A 522-nucleotide genomic window follows, 5' to 3' on the forward strand; every position below is an offset into this window, starting at 1 on the left:
CCCGCCTCTGCGGCCTCGCAGGTCCTCAGGTCCTGCAAGGGACGACGCGCCTGGTCCGGGGGATCGTGGGCACCGGGGGCGGCTCGGGGAGGAGCCGCGGAGGGGAAAGCGCGGCGCGTGGCAAACGGTCGGGGCGCGCGGGGCGGCGACAGCGGCGCGGGCGCAGTGAGCGCGTCGGAGAAAAGAGTGGAGCGAAAATGGGGGGGTCTGTGGGTCTTTTGCGGGAAGGAGGCGTAGGAGGTTTTCGTTGTGGGGAAGGTCGTGGAAACAGTAAAGGCTCAGAGGTGGTGTCTAAACTGGCTGGAGAAGCTAAACGGTTTGGAACAGAGGCGTGACTTGGAGGCGTAAGTGGAGACCAGATTAGGAAGCCTTAGGAGGCACAATCGGGAGTTAAAATCTTGAACAATTCGGAGTTTTTATTTTAAAAAATATATAGAAAATGTAATCTACTCATACATAACAGGTAACATACCAAAAAGTACATGGAATACACATGTTGCAGTCTCCCCAATGTACTTTAAT

Source organism: Saimiri boliviensis, chromosome 6 (genome assembly GCF_048565385.1).
Source record: "Saimiri boliviensis isolate mSaiBol1 chromosome 6, mSaiBol1.pri, whole genome shotgun sequence".
NCBI lineage: Eukaryota > Metazoa > Chordata > Mammalia > Primates > Cebidae > Saimiri > Saimiri boliviensis.